Source organism: Vicugna pacos, chromosome 2, assembly GCF_048564905.1.
Source record: "Vicugna pacos chromosome 2, VicPac4, whole genome shotgun sequence".
Classification (NCBI taxonomy): domain Eukaryota; kingdom Metazoa; phylum Chordata; class Mammalia; order Artiodactyla; family Camelidae; genus Vicugna; species Vicugna pacos.
The window spans coordinates 13,674,981-13,694,213 of NC_132988.1; the positions used below are offsets into that span (position 1 = coordinate 13,674,981).

General features: G+C 37.8%; 1 protein-coding gene across 6 annotated transcripts in view; it reads right to left on the bottom strand.

Moving 5' to 3' along the window:
- FHIP1A (FHF complex subunit HOOK interacting protein 1A) overlaps positions 1 to 19,233 on the bottom strand; it is a 228,095-nt gene that overhangs the window by 146,195 nt on the left and 62,667 nt on the right. The window contains exons 3-4 of one of the 6 annotated variants that reach the window (XM_072975671.1): positions 6,925 to 6,963; positions 6,093 to 6,245 (exon numbers count right to left, since the gene is read on the bottom strand). The exons of 2 other annotated variants lie outside the window; for them this stretch is intronic. The gene's annotated coding sequence lies outside the window, so the exon portion shown is untranslated. Of the gene's footprint in view, positions 1 to 5,615; positions 5,633 to 6,092; positions 6,246 to 6,924; positions 6,974 to 19,233 lie in introns of those variants that run through there. 3 more of the 6 variants (XM_072975678.1, XM_072975688.1, XM_072975697.1) reach the window with 3 other exon arrangements.

Sequence of the window (19,233 nt, forward strand, 5' to 3'; positions counted from 1 at the left end):
TCCCTCAACTTTGCTACATTTGAAATTTTTCGTGATAAAATTTTTCACAGTAAAATGTCGAAAAACGTGTGAAAAGTGTACTTATTGACATACACACACACATATCTACACACATACAGTTAAATATAAAAAGCAAGATGCAAGATAGCATCTATAAATGATTGCATTCTAGTTTTTTTTGAGGCAAACATGTACAGAAAAAGGGCTGGGAAGACAATCACAATCAGCACATTGGTGTATTTAATATAAGTATATATTAACTCCACTTCACAGAGGGACAATGTAATATCCATTTGTAAAATAACAAAGTACTGACAGTTCCCTGGATTTACCTAGACCATCTTAATTATAATTTTGAACTGAACAGCACGTATGTATTTCATGGTCTCCAGACAGTGCTCCTTCTAGTGAGGGCAGCCTAGTGAGGATTTGTCAGATCAGTTTTGGGGTCTCTATCCTTGTGTTTCCAGGCACCCTGTTTATATCTCTACCATAACATTTTCATACTGTTTTGCAACTGTATATTTTCCACCAGATCATAAATTCCTTAAAGGTAAGAGTTACAAGTTGAAGTTCAAGTTACTCCAGAGATAAGTACAGTATTTAGCACATATGGAACAGTCAGTCAATAAGTGCTAGTGAAGAGAAAATTCAATAAATGAACAAACAGCGGTTTCAAGAGGCCCTCAATTCAAAAAACCTCTTTCACCCAAATTCTACTACCACTGAAAACTGATCACTACAAACCGTTACACTTGGACTCACTACTGATGTTACCCAAAAAATGTCTTAGAATGTAAAAATTCTTCTGAGAAGATAAAACTTTAAGTCACTCAAACCCACTAATAGGTTTCCAGCTCCTTGAAGGTAAGAGAAAAGGATGGTGCCATGGCTGGATCCTGAGGACAGCAAAGTCCCCAGCACAGGAGCGGTATTAAAAGGGTGCTGAGTAGAAATCGTGCATCAAATGCCTGACCCATTAAGTTAAGCGGTTAACATTGGGGGAAGCTGGGGGAAGAGTATATGGGAACATGCCACATTATTTTTGTGATTTTTCTGTAAATCTAAAATTATTTCAAAATAAAAAGTCTTTAAAAATGCTGTCGGCCTCAGGGGTGGGGAATGCACCACATGTGGACCAAGGGAGCTAAGAAAATGGAGATGTGCAGGGCACAGAAAAGGAAAGCTTTTCTTTCAGTTCCCAGCCTTGCCCAGGACCATCCATGCTTTAATACCTTCAGCTGTAAGAAAAATACTTGGGCCTCCCAAAAGGTATCTTCCCTAAAAATGAAAGATAAATCAATCCTTAACCAAACTGAGGTTTCCAAGCCAGATCACAAATACATTAAGACAGAGAGGTAAAGTGGGGATGGAAAAAAAAAATCTCTTTAAATGTATTTATATCTACATAAGGAGTAACTAACTGTAAAAAGCACTTGCAGCAGCTCAATGGGAAAGAAACATGAAATGAACAAAGGAGGAGCCCTGGGGTGCAGTCGACCTCAATGCTGGCCTTCTATTGGCCACCGTTATTAATTCCTCACCACAACCACTATTGACTTGTTTGTCAGCTGAGAATGACAACAGAGGTAGATTTCACACAAGAATAAGCTCACAAATGGTGCTCTCAGTCTCCAAAGGCAGAAGCCAGGTCTGCTGTTGTATTTTGTGCTACCCCTGGCTCAGTGCCCCATGAAGGTAGAGAGCTTAATAAATGCTTTCAGTGGTACCAATGGCTGCAAGAATTTGCTTCCCATCTCATTTACTGTCCTCACGTAATATTCATTAAATATTCACATGCACAAGGGGAACCCCAAGCTAGGGGCTATTTGTACCCTTCCCAAAGAATGCCTAATACTGCCTGCAGGGAGGAATTTCATCCAAATCCAAAAGGAGGAAAAACTGTTATTTAAGGGTTTCTTGGGTTTACCTTGGGGCAGTTTTGGAACAAATGTTCCTTCCAAGTTACAGTAGGTAGTTTTTAGGGAAGGCTGGCTGGGAAAGGGGAGAGTATATGAGAGCTGGCAGGGAGGGAAGTGGGCAGCTCCAACCTCTGAGCTGCCTGTTCGTTCGGCTGTCCCCGCCAGGGTCCAGACAATCCTGAGGGACTGGCGTTACCCAATTTCAAGGCTCAAAGTGGGTTCCAATTTCAAATTACCAATTTTTGTTTCTCCCCAAGTTCTAAGCTTTGCAAGAGCGATAAAGTCAAACCTTGATGCTGAGAGCCTATCTACGCAAGTACACAGCTGATGTCTTAGTTCAGCCAATGACTGTGGATCAGTAGTGTGATGTTGCTCACCTAGAGGGCGAGGAGAAGACAGCCCATTCTACCTCACCCCTCATCCTTTCACCCACAGCTCCAGCTGGGGCCACACACAGCCATTCACTTACTCACAGCTCCTATATTCTGATGAGGAACCTTTGGACAGGCCAGATCCCACCCCAAGACAAAAGGCTAAGAACTCCTGAGCCAACAACCCAAGGAGACAATGCTGGCCAGTGATCGGACCTCAGCACACTCACTGTTACCATCCTGTGCATGAAGGCAGGTCCCCAGGGTCTTTCTCCCCTAAATTTCTGTGCCTGCCTTGCTCTTTCCTAGATCTTAATTCCCAAGAGGATACTGTTCATTGTAAATGTTGCACTTTTCTGAGATATTCTGAGCTTAAATAAAAACTGAGTTACTCAAAAGCACAGAGCCACATAAAATTATGCAATCCTGTTACAGAACTTCCACTCTCTTCCTTGTTCCCTGTCTGAGTCTTGTCCAAATCTCTTCATAAACCTGCTGGGTAAGGCCTTCCTGGATGCTCAGCCTTCCCACAGTACCTCCTTGTCTTCACCTTGAAAGGGCCTCTTCAGTTTTCATTCTATATTCTCTGTCTTCTCCTCCTGAACCTTTCAGACTCGAAATGCCTCAGGAAAGAGGCTCTAATTTCAATACCACTTCTGCTTCCAGGAGCAACATTTACCTTCACTGTTTAAATAATATATAACACAGTCTCTTTGGTAAGCATTAGCCCATGCTGTCCTTTTCGGCTCCTGATCACCTCTCTCCCTCTGAATATCTCTATCTTCCAGAGTCAAAACTGTGGTTCTCAAAGTGTTTACATTCATGGGGGTGGGGGAGGGGCAGAGAGAGCCAGCGGGGCTCTTCTACAGGCCCTTACAGCTTCAAAAATGAATAATAAAAAGATCACAGATGACCCTTGTGCATTCAATAGTCCAAGAAAACATTTCCTACAAAATATGACATGGATCTAAGATCATCTGCCACACCATTTAACAATGTATAATGATATGAAAGTAAAAACATGTTAGATAATTTTCAAATACTAAAAAATGCATATACTGACTAGAAGGAAGAAGTTAGTAAGTGGAGAATTGGGGTTCAAAATAATACTAGACATATTTAAACTTTTGAAAACCTTTTTTCTTATTTTCTAGTGTCTATCTCACTCCTTACTGTATTCCTTTTAAAAATTAGATACAGCTATCACAGCATAAACAGAGAGTGGTACAGGACACTGAGCTGAGCAGCGGTACTTTGGGTGGGAAATCTCAGCTAGAAACAAATACTCCCTGTTGAAGATTATGAAAGTTTTGTTTTTGCCAGGGAATGTCCTATTTGATTTCTCTTTTATAAAAGTAGGAGGATTTGTCCTCTGTCCCAGGTGACAGAGTTGGTTTGTAAATAAGAAATAATTACCACAGTTCTAAATCTCTTCCCATATTACAGAACTGGTTTCATATTTTACATTCTGAAATTCAGCACTCTCTTAAGGGTTGTCTTTAATTTAGTGGAAATACTTCCCTAGCAAAGGTCACAGAAAACTCAGTAGAGCCTCACAATCACAGTGAATATTTATTAAGTATCCTGTCCAAAAAATCACCCCTCTCTACACAGTCACCACCCAAATCAATCCCTTTCTCCCATTTCTCATGACCCCATTCAAATTCTATCCCCAAAATACAGCTTATGCCTACCCTCACTGAGGAAACATGATATATTAATGCAAATGTGCTGGAACCTGAGATCTGACCTTTAGCTTTCTGAGAAAGCCATATGGCAAAACCCATTTAAATCAAAGTCAGTGGCCAAACCTCGGCAGACTACCAGTCCCTTGGGTATAGCATAATCTTATTTATTAGCAAAGCTTCTTCAAGTCTGACTACTGCTTCTCTCAACATCCAGTGCCCAGTAAATGAAACTGGTTTGCAGATGGTCAAGAGCTCGGAAAATTATCAAACTGTTTCACATTTTTGGAAACTCCAAATTATTCAGTGCTAGCTAGCCATTAAGTACAGAAGAAGAGTTTTGTTTGTGGACACTCAGTTTACTATTAATGGCCTTGAACGACACACAATTTTGTCGTCAGTCACAGCACACGAGGACAACTGAACACGCTCCAGCGGGTGCGCTGCAGGCAGTGCCGGAGATGCGTTGTTTCCTGCCTCCTGCAGTCATTCCAAGGATGCTGTCAGCCCACATTTCCAATACAGTGAGAGACTTTAAATGGCTGCTATGCTGAAACATTTGTTTTACTACATTAACTTCATATCCTTGTTCTGAAATTGGACTGCGCTCGTTTGGTTTCTCTGTATTTGTCCCTTATTTGTCTTTGAGGAAATAAGTAAAAGTTATAACTCTATTGCAATCCCACAGATAGAAAAATGCTAGATCCTTTCGGTATACTTATTCCTTCCAGGCTCTGTTCAGTTCAGTGCTTCTCCCCAAGTGTATCAGGACACTCTATGTTCCAACGGCCTATTTTATTGTGACGATGCCAGACTTCCTCCACAACATGGACTACTTCTGGGCAGATCCTAGGCTCATCTCCTTTGTCCTCAGATTTCCAGTCAACTTAGTTCCCATCCTCTAGCCTTACTTATTAGAATCCCACTCAGGTTTGCTTTGGAGGCAAAACAATCAGAATGTCCCCAGGGTGTATGAATGGCAACTACAGAGAACCAGAAGGTAAGTGTGGCCACACTGATAATATGGTTATGTTTTTACACACTGAACAGATGAGAGACAACTTCTGACGTCAAATTCGCGTCACCAAAAGCAATTCAAGATCCACTATTCGAAGGCTATTCCATTCAATTCAGTGCTTCTCCCAAATATTTTTAAGTATGTATCTTCCCGCATTTAATTGGAGTAAGATCTTTTAGAAAAATTCTTTGCAAATCACTTATTCTAAAACATTTATCAGGAACAAGCTACAGTGTTTTAAAATTGGCCAGTAGCCATTTCTGGGGTGAGGTATTTTTCCCTCTATGGTCATGATTAGCAATTAGTAATAAAAGCTTTGGAAAAGCTGGGTTAGACATAACATGAATGTGTCCTTCAGCATGGGACACTGGGGCCTCAGCGGGTCACTAAGCAAATTATTAAAGTGAACATTTTTTTTAAAGCATGCCTCTAGCCTCAGATATTTCCCCAGTGTGTTAATCCAGATGTCTGAATTTACAGGTGACAGAAAGCCAACTCAAATCTGCTTGGGCAAAACAGAAGGCATATTAGCTCATCTAGCTAGATAGCACTTAGAACAGAAGAAAACTGGATCAGGACTCAATGTCAGGAAACTTGTTTGCTCTCGCCCACCACTCACCTTACCGAGTCTCTGCGTATCTCTGCGTCTCTTTGCCTAATGGCCTCCCTCTCTCTGCTTCATGCATGCCTTCCATGTGATCCAGGAAATAAACTCCAGGCTACCGCTTGTCCTGCACTTACATCTCAAAGACACGAATGTCTTGCCCATTTGCTGTATCGCAAAAGTCCTGGGGACGAGTCACATTCATCTGATCACATCATCACTAGAGCCTGGAAGATGGGGTTGCCTAGGAGATGGGAATCTCTAATTAGGCCTCAGTCACATGCTTACGTTTGTGGCTAGGAATAGGAAGCAGGGAATGGAGAGGTTATAGATCAACATGATTGCTGTCCTTATCAAAATGAGGCGAAAAGGGAAAGAAGTCTCCAAATGGAAAGGACTGTTATTACCAACAGTGATGAGAAAGAAACATCCAGGGCAGCCATAATCACTAACTACCTCTATCTCTACCATAATCAGTAGTCTACCACTGACCTCTTTCACGCAAAGATGCGGTGGCCATCTATTCCCAGCTGTTCGGGTGTGGTGCCCAGACTTCTTATAAATTTTGAGAAAGGGGGAGCAACCTGCCACCCACTCAGATGATACACTGGATATATTCTTATCAATAATTTTGAACAGCTATACCTGTAAAAGACTAAAATTAGAACATTCTCTAACACCATGTACAAAAATGAACTCAAAATGGATTAAAGACCTAAATGTAAGACCAGATACTATGAAACTCCTAGAGGAAAACATAGGCAGAACAGTCACAGACATACATCACAGCAATACATTTTTTGAGCCAGCTTCTGGAGTAATGGAAATAAAAGCAAAAATAAACAAATGGGATCTAATTAAACTTAAAAGCTTTTGCACAGCTAAGGATACCATCAACAAAATGAAAAGACAACCTACAGAATGGGAGAAATATTTGCAAATGATGCAACTGACAAGGGACTAATTTCCAAAATATACAAACAGCTCACATACCTTAATATCAAAGAAACAAGCAACCCAATCCAAAAATGGGCAAAAGACCTAAACAAGCAATTCTCCAATGACAACATACAAATGGCCAATAGGCACATGAAAAAAAATGCTCAGCATTGCTAATTGTCAGAGAAATGCAGATCAAAACTACAATGAGATATCACCTCACACCAGCCAGAATGACCATCATTGAAAAAGTCTACAAATGATAGATGCTGGAGAGAGTGTGGAGAAAAGGGAACCTTCCCACACTGTTGGTGAGAATGTAGATTGGTGCAGCCACTATGGAGGACAGCATGGAGGTTCCTTAAAAAACTGAAAACAGACTTACCATGTGATCCAGCAATCCCACTCCTGGGAACAGATATACCTGTAAAAGACTAAATTTAGAACATTCTCTAACACCATGTACAAAAATAAACTCAAAATGGATTAAAGACCTAAATGTAAGACCAGATACTATAAAACTCCTAGAAGAAAACATATATCTGGAGAAAAATAAAATTCAAAAAGACACCTCCAACCCAATGTTCACAGCAGCACTATTTACAATAGCCAAGACATGGAAACAACCCAAATGTCCATCAACAGATGACCGGATAAAGAAGATGTGGTACATATATACAATGGAACACTAATCAGCCATAAAAAAAGAATAAAACAAGGCCATTTGCAGCAACATGGATGGACCTGAAGATCGCCATTAAGTGAAGTTGGCCAGAAAAAGAAAGAAAAATGCCATATGGTATCACTTAAATGTGGAATCTAAAAATAATAATAATATTAAGGACACAAATGAACTATTTATTATTTATAACTTAGTTGATTTCTTGAATATGTGTAAGCACATCTGACTGTCCTTTATGATTGGATTACCACATTCTGTTGATTCTGATTTTGTGGTTGGCTATATTCCTTTGATAATTATCTAAGTTTTAAAAGCTAAAGCTCTAATCTGTTCTTAGAAACAATGATTAGCACATATATTTAAACTAAAAAAAAGTCTAGTGTATTGTATATATGTATTTACATGCAATATAATGTATATGTGCAAACTGTAACAATTCTACCTAATAAAACTGAAAAAGGAAAACAAAACAAAAAAGGTAGCATTAATCTGTATTTGAAATGATCGTATTTACTATGCATCTCTTTGTAAAGAATCTCAGGCTCCATGAGAAAAGTGACTTAATCTGTCTTGCTCACTACACTAATAATTCAATGCCTGGTATTGAATAAATATTTGCTTAATGAAAAAAAAAAAAAAAAAAGAGGTTCATCTCTCCAAGGACCCACATTGAGGGAGTGGCAGAACAAAGCTATGCAGTGCCAGGACTTTACTTCCTTCCTCTTTATTAATGCTTGCAGTAAAATACAAGTTTTATTATCTTTGTTTTATTAATGAGGAACCTGTTATTTAAAGGGATTAAGTTCTGTCTCCCAGCTAGTAAATGCAGATTCAAACTGAGGTCTCTTTTTTTAAGCTTATACAATGTGATTTTTTTAACTGGTGTGCAATGTGCTATTTAATATACATACACATTGTGAAATGATTACCACAATCTAGATAATTAATAAATCCATCACCTCAAAAAAAAATTTTTAAACAGCTGAACTCTAGATGCTCAGAAAAAGAGAATAACCTAGAATTTCTCCAGCTTGGTTCTTACTAAAAGATTAGTTTTAGGAAATAACATTCAGAGGAGGTGACATGAAGAATTTGCTATCCTGTAACTAATTACTGGTTACCCTTCCAAAGGCCACTTTGCCTTTTTTTTTGCTGTTGGCAGAACGTGTCATGTTAAGGAAGCTCTCTTCTATTCCTAGTCTTCTGGGTCTTTTTGCTATGAAAGAGTGTTAAATTTTCTTAAATGTTCTTTCTGCATCTATTGAGATGATCATGTGAATTTTTTTACCATTTGTTCTGTTAATGTGGTATATTATACTGATTTTTTTTTTAGTGGTTACTTTGGGGATTACAGTTAATATTCTAAGTTTATAACAAACTAGTATGAATTGATACCAACTTAGCTTCAATAGCATGTATTAAATCTATTCCTATCCAGCTCGGTAGCCCAGCTTTAGGTTGTTACTGTCGCACATTGTATTGTATATATGGTGTGCCGATTAACAGATATATAATTATTGTTTCAGACATTTGTCTTAGAGGAGTTACAAACCAAAATTACAATGACATTGATTTTATATTTATCTATGGTTACCTTTATTAGTGCTCTTTACCTCTTCATATGGCTTTGAGTTACTGTCTAGTATCCCTACTGTTCCAGCCCAAAGGACTCTCTTTAGCATTTTTTGCAGGGCAGGTCTACTAGCAATGAATCCCCCTAGCTTTTGTTTATCTATGAATGTATTCATTTCTCCCCCCTAATTTTTAAAGGACAGTTTTGCCAAATATAGAATTCTTAGTTGATTTTTTTTTCAGCACTTTAAATCAATTTTAAAAAGAAAAAAAAAACTTCTACTGTAGCTTAAATTATATCTCTAGATCAACTCAAAGCTTCAGAGCTTCATATTTTAACTTCACTGCTTTATCTCCTGAAAGAATCACTTCTACTAAACCGTACTCTGATGGTATGTACTTGGCTCAAACTGAGCAGCATCACAAGTATCAGCTGTATGAAAATCATTACTGTCGCTGTCGTAAGGATGCTATTGGAAGAATGCTGTCTTCCCTGTCACCCAGTGCCCTCTTCACAAGAACCCATAGGAGTAAGTCCTCACAGGCCTAAAATCCTAAAAAGGTTCCTGGATAAACAGTATGTCTTTAAACCTTAAAGACATTGTATAAATTGAAATGATTGCACCAAGGTGTTTAGGGAAACCACTCACATCACCTTCTCCCAAATCTCCAGAGGGGGTTTTTAGACCTTCTCAAGTATTTGAGCTGGGAGAAAAAGAGAGAAGACAGACAAAGTAAACAAAACTAAGTCACACTAATGACAGGAGACTGAGGTAAAGGTCTTAAAACTCCTGCAGCTGAAGTCTGCAAACACTATGAACCCAGACCCCAACTCCAGCTTCATGGAGGAGCAGCCTCCCTCAGGATACCTGCTCTTAAATCAATGTGAAGTTTCAACTTGTGGCTCCCTTTAACTTGAGCCAGCTGTTTGTATGAAGCTCAGACAGAAATTTATGGTCCACATTCAATAACAGAGGCACACCTTGTTAATGCATTTCTGCAGCCTTTAACTTACTGTATACCCTTATCTTCACTTTCACAATTTTATCTTTCTTTTTTCCCTATATTTCTATTAACCACTCAATCTTTTATTAGGACAATCTTTTATTAGGATTGTAAATAACAGGAAAATAAAAACGAGTGTCATGTTACAATATGTATGGAAAATAAGCAACCTGTCTACAAGTAAAACTGCAGTCCCCCTCGGTGCAGTGGTGAGATGACCCACCATTTGGGTAATAATATTTAATATAAATTCTTTAACTTTCATTACAAAATTACCAGCTCAGTTTTCAATCAATAATTTGAAATTATGGCACTTATCAGAAACCTTAATCTCAAGTTATCTATGTCTAGTTCCATTAGCAGACAAGGGAAAATCACCAATACTGGAGAGAATTGGTCTCTGGTACAACCGTTTCCTCCATTTTATCATATATTTTCTCCTTTTAATAATGCATATATTTATAATTTCCTATCTATATAAAATTACGTTATGTTTTATTGTCAGCTTCAAATCCATTTTGAAGATAAGCAAAGTTAAGCAAATAATAAAAGAGTAACTCAGTTGTCAGTGCTTCCTTCCTTCCTCCCTTTCCACCCTCCTTCACCATTAGAAGCTCAATGTGTATAATTTTTATCAGTGGGCACAATTGTCTCTAGTTGTATCTTGGAAAATGTACACTAGTATTCATGAACAAAAAAATAATATGATGAGATTAAACATTTCTAAATAACACGAGTCAAAGAAGAAATCTCACAGGAAATCTAAAAATTCTTTAAATGAAACTAAAACTGCAACTTACCAAAATTTGTGAAATGCAGAGAAAGCAGTGCTTGGAGAAAAATTAATAGCACTGAATGCATATATTAGAAAAGAAGAAAGATCTCAAATCAATAATATAAGCTTCCACCTTAGGAAACTAGAAAAAGAGGAGCAAATTAAATCCGAAGTAAGCAGAAGGGAAAATCATAAAAATTGGAGTAAAAATCAATGAAATTGAAAAAGAAAATCAATAGAGAAAAAAATCAATGAAACCAAAAGCTGTCTTTGAAAACATCTCTAAAACTGAGGAACTCTTAGCCACGTTAAGAAAAAAGAAGACACAAATCATTAGCATTAGAAATGAAAAAAGGGGCCATCACCACTGATCCCATGGACATTACAAGGGTATTAAAGGAATATTATGGACAACTCTAGGTCCACAAATTTGATAACCTACATAAAATGGACCAATATCTTGAAACACAGACTATACCGACACTCATACAAGGAAAAAGAGATCATCTAATAGCCTATATTAATTAAAGAAACTGAACCAATAACTACCTTCCAAAACAGAAACACCAGGCCCAGACTGGGTTTGCCAGTGGATTCTACCAAACATTTAAGGAGGAAATTATACCAATTCTCTACAATCTCTTCCAGAAGATAGAAGGAAAGAGAACACTTTCTAACCTGTTCTATGTGACAAGCATCACCCTAATAATAAAACCAAAGACATTATAAGAAATGAAAACTATAGGCCAACACCTGCTATGAATATAGATACAAAAATCCTCCACAAAATATTAGGAAATCAAATCCAACAACATATAAAAAAGCATTTGGCACAGAAGGATGAGCAACAGCTTGGGCTCAGAAGGTCTGGGTCTGAGTTTCACATACTATTTAGTGGCCTTGAGCAAGTCACTAGAACTTACTTTATCATAATTGAAACCTGCCTGGCTACAGTACAGTATTAAAGAAATCAAATGAGAAAAAATGTGCAGAAGCACATCAGATTACATTGTTACCCCAAATGAGGAAGCACTAATTTAATTAACAGCAGCAACGATACCCTGAGTGACAAGAGTCAAGAGTGGTAGTTAGCGAAATCAGCTACCGGTTTAGTCTTGGATGGGCTTCAAATTCACACCGGTGATCATGGCAACAGGTTGCAGCTCCAAGCCTAAGTAGCCAGCTGGAGGATGCACAGACACCACCAGGGCCTGACACAAACTCCCAAGAAAAGGACCTCCAGATTCAGATCCTGCAGACAGACAGTGGCAGGACACCACATCGCTCAGGCACCACCTAAATACTTGACAACACTGCCATCCTATGCTTTCACAGAAGCTGCATTTATTTTCTGCCAAGTGTTCTGGCAAACTGCTTTAGCAGAACTTAGCCACAAATTTATCCAAAAAGGGGAGAAAAAAACACACACACAGAAAATTCATTACCCACGGGATATGTCACAGTTAATGGTAATTAATCAAACTTTTCTCCCTTCATGTAGAAAACCAGCCACATAAATAACCATATCAGGGATCAATAGAGCATCTGTTTCATCCCTTTATAAAAAAGCAACTGGCAGAATGCTACTCAGATTTTCTGGTGTGCTTAAAGAGAACCATCTTCAGAGAAATGAGCTATATTTCTGTTTGGAAAAAGAAGTCCATAATCTCTTTCCTAAATGTGTTTTTTACACCATAATTACATTCTTTTATACATATGTACACACATGTTGACACAGGTGCACCTGATTATAAACACGCACATTAAAAAAGTTTAGGTGAGTGTCATAAAATATGAAGATAAAGCCTGAGGAATTTCCTTTGATGTTTTGGGAAAGCACATTTCATTCGGAAGTGTTTCGGTACATCCTAAAAATCTTCTGAACTCATGTCTATTGAACAAAATGAAAGAAAACTGCCTCCTCCCTAAATGGCCAAATTATTCTGACATAAATGAGGGTGTTTATATTACCTTTATGACTGCTAGTGTCACCAAAAGTCAAATTCAATGCATTTTGATATCCTCTCCAAAACTAAACCCCATAGTGAGCTTCATTCCTGTGCTCCTCAGCAAATCAGTATTTCCACATAAACCTTATTCAACCCAATGCCATTTTAACCAACACCCCGGATAGGAACCCAGGCGGCAGCGGCACTTTTCAGTGCCTTGGCAACTTTCGTCAGCTAAAAACACCTTCATAAACATAAAGGGATATACTGGTGTGTCTGTGGTGAGAAACCTATTTGAGAAACATATAATTTAGCACTGCCAGCTATTACATTTATCTTTCTCTGATTTAAGGTATTCCAAAGAATTGTGCTTAGACTTTTCTTTCTGGAAATGTCTGAACATATTTCCTTGAATTTCCAAAAAATATATTTCTCTAGATTAGGTCATTAACAACAAGACTAAAATAAATACTACTATCAATAGCTATGGCTTAGATAGCAGTTATAAGTGTGGCCTGCACTATTTTAAGTACTTCACACACAAACTGAGACAGGCCTTACAACAACCCTATGAGGTAGGTATACATTATTTTCCCTGTTTCATAGCTGAAGAAACTGAGGCAGAGAGAGGTGATGGGGGCAGAGCCAGGATTCTGCCCCAGGTGCACTGTGTCCAAAATCAGTATTCTTCTGCCTAGATTATATAGTATTTCTTGGGATATAATAGCAGCCTTATTTTTTATTGAAGTATAGTTGACATACAATATTATATAAGTTATAGGTGTACAATATAGTGATTCACAATTTTAAAGGTTCTACTCCATTTATAGTTATTATAAAATATTGGCTATAATCCTTGTGCTGTATAATATATTCTTGTAGCTTATTATATATCTAACAGTTTGGACTTCTTATCTTCTACCCTTATCTTGCCCCTCCTCCAATCCTTCATTAATTTTTTTTTAATGGAAGAATTTTATTTGAAGACAATGACTGCTCCTAGTCCAATCCAAGAAAAAAAAATTTTTTCTATGTTTATTAACAATGAATAGTAAATTAGTAGGTTCTACGTAGTTACTTAACTAATGATTGCTTTCTTTTATTGAGTTGCTAGTACATTAAAAGGGTCCTTTTGGGACCTAGAAAAATAAAGAGCAGCCCCAAAGTCCACTATGCTGCTCATTAGAAATATCTATATGCTCTCCTACAAATTTAAAATTTTCCCCATGTCCTCTGGACAACTTCTATATTGGCAATTACAAGTCTCTAACAATGACCTGACAGTGGCCATAAAGTCTCTATGCAAAGATTCCATCTGACAACAAAGACATATAAATAGTAGCAGGGTCTGCTTTGTGACTTCCAATCATCAAAATGAAAGATTTCCAGAAGAAAAAGGGAAAATATTAAAACCCAGGTGGAGAATGGAGAGAAATGTAGAGATAAGTTCTAACTGGCACACATAAAGACTCTGTGGCCACTTTGTAACTAGGCTTACTTTCTGAAGTCTTCTATCAGAACCAATCAGGAATAACATGGTCACAGAAAATTAGGATGGCAAAGAAAATGAGAGGCACAGGAGAATCTGAACCATTAGCTGGAGTGAGAAGGCTGGACTTATACTGGGCAGGTCTGGCTTCATGTCAAAAAGAGAGAGTTCAGACCAGTAGGTAAGACACAGGCTCCAGAGGTTCCTGCCCAGAGAAGGATGCTTCTGTTAACAGGAAAGCCACATGGACAGAATAGGTACCAGGGTCCCAGTTCTCAGGAAGCAAGCAGGCAAAAGAAAAGGGGAGCTGGGACTCAGGTACACAAGAAAGGTGAGGTCAAGTTATAGCTTTGAACTTTTTTCTTTGTTTTTAGCCTTTTCTTGCCTCTCACTCACCAATGAAGATATCCAATCTCCTTAAACTTTACAGTAGAATACAGAAACACATTTTCAGACCTCATGTGTACTCTTGCTCTCTTCAACCACACCTCTAAATGAGAACCAGGAAAGACACAGTAATCACTTCTATTCACTGATTAACAACTGTCTAAACTTGTTTTAACAAGTTCATACATTTGCTTTTTAGTATTTTACTTTGAAGATTGCAAGGTCTCATCTTTTAATGAAGATTCCAACAGACAGAAGAATATTGGGGAGTCATAGAAATGTAAAGTACAGCATAGGGAATATAGTCAATAATACTGTAATAACTCTGTATGTGACAGATGGTAACTAGACTTATCTCAGTGATCATTCTGTAACGTATAAAAATATTGAATCACTATGTTGTACACCCGAGACTAATACTGTATGTCAATTATAATTCAATAAAAAAAATATTGGGGAGGAAGAAAGGTTGATAATGAAATCCCCCTGGAGAGAGTAAATCTTATTTCATTCTTAAGGATACCCAGGGAAAGGAGCCAGGGCCAAACCCATCCTGATTGCCTTATTTTACCCTGGAGATGTCATTGAGGCAAAATATGTCTACAACTGGCCTCTTTCAAGTCCTGAAGGCAACAGATCCCTAAAGCATGTTTGTGCAGGCTGGTTCCTCTTCCCTATAAAACAGGAAAGGGGCTGCTGTAGAGTCATTGGCAGGGGTGGTCCCTGCATTCATACACATACCAAATACTAGCTCGGGGTTTCTCAACCTCTACACTATTGATACTGCTAAAGAAAAAATATTCTGACAACTTGTGTAACTGGTAAGGAAGATTTTAGTATTCAGGATTACTGCAATGGGTGAGAAGACGACTGCAATAGGGGTGAGAGATCAAGCTCAATTCCAAACATAGCGAAAGACAGCTGGGAATTTATACTAACGAGCAAAGTGAGGGGTTCATTAGATGGAAAATTTGACTATGACATGACATCAAGGGTAGGGGGATTCGTACTAAACTGATCTAACAGGATTCTTGCTGAACACACACCAGGGTGATCAGACATCAAGGGTGGGGATAAGGCATTTGATCAGACATCAAGGGTGATCAGATATTAAGAATGGGGAGGTTTTCACTAAACTGACCTAGCATAATTCTTGCTAAAACTGGGATAGGCAGGACAAAGACAGGATGGGGGCCAAGCCTGAGGCCTAGTCAAGAGGCGGCTCAGAGGAGCCTAACTAAAATTTGAGCAAGGAAAGTCTCATTGTCCACGTCTTCAATAGGTTAATTCTTTGCCTTGAGAAGCCATTCTGCACATTTTAAGGTGTTTAGCAGCATCTCCAGCCTCTACCTACTGATTGCCAGTAGCACCCCCAACCCTTTGGTTGTGACCATCAAAAGTGTCTTTGAAAGACTGCCAAATGTCCCTTGGGGACAAAACTGCCTCTGGTTGAAAACCACTGCTTTAGACCAAGGGTGGGCAAACTTTTTCTGTAAAGGGCCAGATAGTAATTATTTTCGGCTTTGAAGGATCCATATACGCTCTCTATACATTATATTCTCCTTTTTTTTTTCCAACCATTAAAAATCTATAAACTCTTCTTAACTGGTGGATCATAAAAAAAAGTGCAGCAGGCCAGATTTGGCCATTGTTTGCCAAACTTTACTTTAGACTAAATACCACTTTTCAAGTAGACAGAGACAGTACATAAATGGCATTATATTTAACAAAATACAATTTACTTAAAACTATGATTTGGGTCTTGGTAACTTTCTATCAATATTTTCTCAAATGAGGGAGAACAGAATGAGAGACAGAATGTTGCGGCAGTCCACATAAGATTTTACATTAGAAAAGTATGCAAATTCTCAATAGCCTGGGGAAAACTACTCAAAATTCTGCAAATCTGCCCTTTCCCGTCTAACATCTAACCATCTAATTATAACCCAAACCTTGCATCCTCAGCCCTATTCTCCAAATCTACATATTTTTGATTCAGAGGTTTATTTTTGTTGTTGTTTTTTAACTGGCACTACTTTGGTTTATATATAACATGTTTTTCATACTCTCTCTCCTTAGCCAACATTCTGGAATGCATCTCTGAAATTAATCTACTCCTGGCTGTGGAGTCTATGAATGTGAAACAGGTCACTGGGACACCTTATCTTGCTTAAGGGTCAGTTTGTTACAAAATGATGACATGCTAAAAATGACCCCAGGACTATCTAAAGGTTATACTACAATCCAGCTACTGAATGTGAGAATTTAAGCTCTGTGGTGCTCTTGTTTTTAACAGTTACAACAAATGTTACTGGGGGGAAAAAAAAAAGACCCAGCAACTTTTGTTTATTTCAATTTACTAGATTCCATTAGGTAAGGTCTAAATCACTAGGAAAAATGGAGAAACAGCTCAAAACAAATGCAGGAAAACACGTCTAATATATAAATTACAAATCCTATAGGATATATCTGCAATGTGCTTACTCTTCTTTGATTAAAACATCAACATTAAAATTTCACACTTGATGCCAACACTCTAAATTGCAAAGCAATAGTTGATCATCAAAATAAAAGTCAGAGTCTTTATTTTCAACTATTTTAAATCATTAAAGCAATACATAGTCATTGCAAAAAATGTAGCAAAAATATAAAGACAGTAGAAATCACTCAAAGCACCACCACCAGAGATAATTATTTTTAAAGCTTTAATATCTTTATTTCTAGTCTTTTTTCTATACTTTCCAATAAATTCATATATTTACAAAGTCAGAAGCATAATACATGTGTGTATATAGACATCTGGCAAAAGACTTGGCAACAGATAATAAATAAGTCATCTACATTTTTAATCTCTTCTGTTCATTCTTCTATAAATCTATCATGAAAACCTAGAAATGTTAAATAAAATTATGTAAAAATGTACTAAGTCTTTTACTGAAGAATATTTCTAATAGTGAAAATTTGGAACAGGCTAAGTGTTCAACAGGAGAAGGATTAAATATATGTGGAACATCCCTATAATGGAATGATGGACAATTATTAAAACTGGATTTTTTTTTGAAGAATTTTATGACTTGGGATTAAATCTTGATTCCTGCTTTTTTCATTCAATATTTCATCATGAGTATTTTGCCAAGCCATTAAATTCTCCCCCCCCAAAAAAAGAATCCAATTCTATGAATTAGATTTTAGATTTCTTAATGTCTATTATCAAATCTTTTGCCAAATATTCTAGCAATTTACACTCCTACTCGCAGATTCTGGGGTACCTCTCAATGAGACTTTAAGAAGGTATACTCTTAAATCAACAAGTGCAAATATCTAGAAAAAATAATAAAGATTCATAAAAGTAATTATTCAGATTTTTTTCAGAATCCTATAATTAACTTTCTTAAAATATCCAAAAAGGTTGCTAATTTTATGTAAAGTGGCAAGAAACAAAAAAGGTAAAACTTCTTTCAAATCCACATTATATATATATATATATATATATATATATATATATATATATATACACACATATATTTTAAGCACTGACATACTGATTTTCAAATTACTTACTAAAATTGTCCATGGTTACATAAGAGGGAAATCATCCTAAGCTATGTAGAGACTTCCAGTTACCGCCCAGTATCTGTCCTCTCCCTCCTTATTAAAAGAACCCCAATTTTGCAGTAAGGCAAAAAACAGTATCTCCCAGCCTTCCTTGCAGCCAGAGGTGATACTGTGATACAGTTCCATCATTGAGCATACGGAGAAATCCTTGGAAGGCCTTTCTGGAGAGCCCCTAAAAGGTGTGGGGGCAGGAAGCAGAATGCTAGTAAGCTCGCTTTTGCTTTTTTCATCTTTCCTTCTGTCCCAGAATGAGATCACACAGATGTTAAACTTCTGGCGGTCATCTTAAGATGAGAACGTAGGGGCAAGGATCGCCCCAGGAGAGTGGAGCAGAAAGACAGAAGGAGCCAGTTTACTAAGCCTGGAGAGCCTAGTCCCAGACTTATTTTGTGTGGAAGAAAAATAACCCCCTAATTGGTTTAAGCCATTGATTTTGGTAGTTACTTATGTGTGAACCTAACCCTAACTGATAAATCACCTACAAGAGTTTTTCCACAAAGGTAAGAAGCAGGCGGAACTGGGTAAAATCAATTTGCTCATTTAAATACCCATTTATTCTTCCATGCAATCAATATCTATTGAACATCTATGCTGGGTGGCAGAAGCACAGAAATAAATAAGATGTGGCTTACAGCCTAAATGAAACAACGGAACAATTAAAACAAGGTTTAGTGAGTCGCATGGTAGGGAAGAATGGTATGCAATAGTGGCATATAAGAAGAAGCACTTAACCCAAACTGTTGGTTGGAAGGTAAATGGGATCTGAGAAGGCTTTCCAGGTGAAATGAAATCTAAGTTGAGACCTGAAAATGGAGATGGTAGTGTGAGCCACGCAAATGGGGCAGTGAGGGAAGAGTATACAGGAAGAGGGAAGAGCATATGCGAAGGCTCAGAGGAAGGAGAGAGAACATGACACACTGTAGGGAGTGCAAGCAGTTTACTACCTGGAGCACAGAACTGGGGCAGCCGTGGGAGAGCACTCCACTGAGGGGCTGCCAAAATTAGAGATGCCACCCCTCTCTGAGCCAGACTAGACTCTTAATTTTTTTTATTGTTCTTTCATTACAATAAATAGAAATTAAGGACCAAAAGCAGCAAAGACTCTTTCAGCTCTCTGCATTATGGCAAGATTCTTCAAAAGTCTGAACCGTCCTGTTCCTCAAAATGAGTGGAGCTTGCTCAATAGTGAAGTGGATAATAGAGCGTTTGCCCAACACCAG